This window comes from Pteropus vampyrus, unplaced genomic scaffold (genome assembly GCF_000151845.1).
Source record: "Pteropus vampyrus isolate Shadow unplaced genomic scaffold, Pvam_2.0 Scaffold576, whole genome shotgun sequence".
In the NCBI taxonomy this organism is placed as follows: Eukaryota; Metazoa; Chordata; class Mammalia; order Chiroptera; family Pteropodidae; genus Pteropus; species Pteropus vampyrus.
Window position 1 is genome coordinate 250,496 of NW_011889357.1, and position 1,878 is coordinate 252,373.

Below are 1,878 nucleotides of genomic sequence, written 5' to 3' on the forward strand. Positions count from 1 at the left end.
TTTTTGTTAGAAGTGTTTACATTTGTTAGAAGTGTATATACATTTTAGAGTATCAAGATCATTATGTGATTTATCCATGATTTACTGAGAGACTTCTTAATGCATTTCTGGCTCATCTGAAGGAGGAGCCCCTACCTGAGTGAATGTTGGTGACGTGCCGCTGAATATGATTTGCACATACTGTTGCGTGTAAGATTTCCGGATTCACACTCATGCAGGAAACTCTCTGGTTTCCTTATTCATGTACTGTTAGGCTTTGGGACCACAGTGATGGTGTTTCATAAAGGAGTAGGGAGGTCTCCTCCGTGTCTGCTTTGGAGTGGTTCAGTGTAGAGGTGATTTATTTCTCAAAAATACAAGAAAAGTTCTTGGTCTTTGACATACTTCTTAATACTCTTCATGGTTTACTATTTTATTTAGATTTTTTTCTTAAGATTTTCCTCCTTTGGGTCAATATGTATGTGTACATACATACACATACATTATATATATACACATATATACATACATACATATATGTATATCAAATAAAAGATATATATATATCTTCTTCGTTTTTTTCCCTAAATTTTCAAAAATTCCAGTATAAAAATATATAAATTCCTTTTTCTTCTTTTGTCCTGTTTTTCTTTTCTTCTTGATTAAAGTAGTTGGTATTTAGCCTATATTTTTAAAAGTCCTTGACTAGATTGATCAATCTTACTCTTTTATTACGTAGACCACTTCTGTTTCTAATGCATTAATTTCTCCTTTTAGTGCTATTTATTTTTCTTATTTTACTTATATTTATTTGGTGTTCTTTCCTTATATTTTGAAAGGAATATTTAGTTAACGTTTTTTTCACTCTGTTCTTTAGCAGTCAGAGTGTTCAGTTAATTTTCCCTGAGTGCAGTTTGACCATCCACTGCTGGTGTTTAGGTAGCATTCCTGTTTTTTTTTCAATATTTACTAGATAGTCTGTGATTGTGGTATTGATTCCCTATTGACTCAAAAATTATTTAGGGAAGAGTTTAAACTTTTAAGTGCTTGGGTTTTACCTTTGTTTCTTCTTTTCTTACTCTTTCTAGCTTCGTTATTCTGTCATAGAATGTGGCCTCCACCATCTGTTTGCAGTTTTTAATGAAGTTTTCTTTGTGGTTTACTGCATGCTTTTTTTAAATGTCCCATCATGTATGAAAAGGGTTTATTTTTATATTATTTGTTTCTTCAAGACTCACCTCATCTGTAACATTTGACTGCTAGAAGGTATTTAATACCTTTAATTTTAAGAAACCGAGGTAAAATGAAAAGAGCAAGTTAAATTTGAAGCAAACGAGACTCTACGATGAAGATTTGAAGCCTTCACCATCTACTGTCCCCAGGGGCTGCGGTTCTAAGTCAGGAACAGATGTGCTTAGGGATCACACGTCCCCCGAGCACATAGGGCTCCTTGTCATCTAGGGCTCTCATCCCTGGCACTCGTCACCGTGTGTGTGGCTGGGCGCTGGCCCTCGGGGGCTGTGAGAGGACCGTCTCAGGGACCAAGGGCGTCGACTTTTCACCCGTGGGCCTGGGGGCTCAGTGCCCTCCAAGCTCCTCTCGCGAGATCGTGAGAACAGGAGGCCGCCTGTCCCCTGTTGTGATTGCCCTTCTCGCTCTCGGGTCACATAACTGTTGGGGGACAGAGGCAATGCGAAAGCAGCCTTGCCCTTTAATTGCAGTTGGTCATGACAGGGCCTCTTCCGTCTGCCCTTAACCAGGAGGTAAACTGGCAGTGTCCTCAAGCTCCGCACCCTCACGCTATTCCCGGCGATGCCAGGCTTCAAACAGTGATGCCTCTGTGGCTAAATAGCATATCATACGAAAATCCCCCCAGCCCTCTGTGAACAGCTGTACCAT

The 1,878-nt window shown here is 39.5% G+C and overlaps 1 protein-coding gene across 1 annotated transcript in view; it reads left to right on the top strand.

Moving 5' to 3' along the window:
• LOC105308431 (ryanodine receptor 2-like) overlaps window positions 1-1,878 on the top strand; it is a 123,503-nt gene that overhangs the window by 49,522 nt on the left and 72,103 nt on the right. The window lies entirely within an intron of this gene.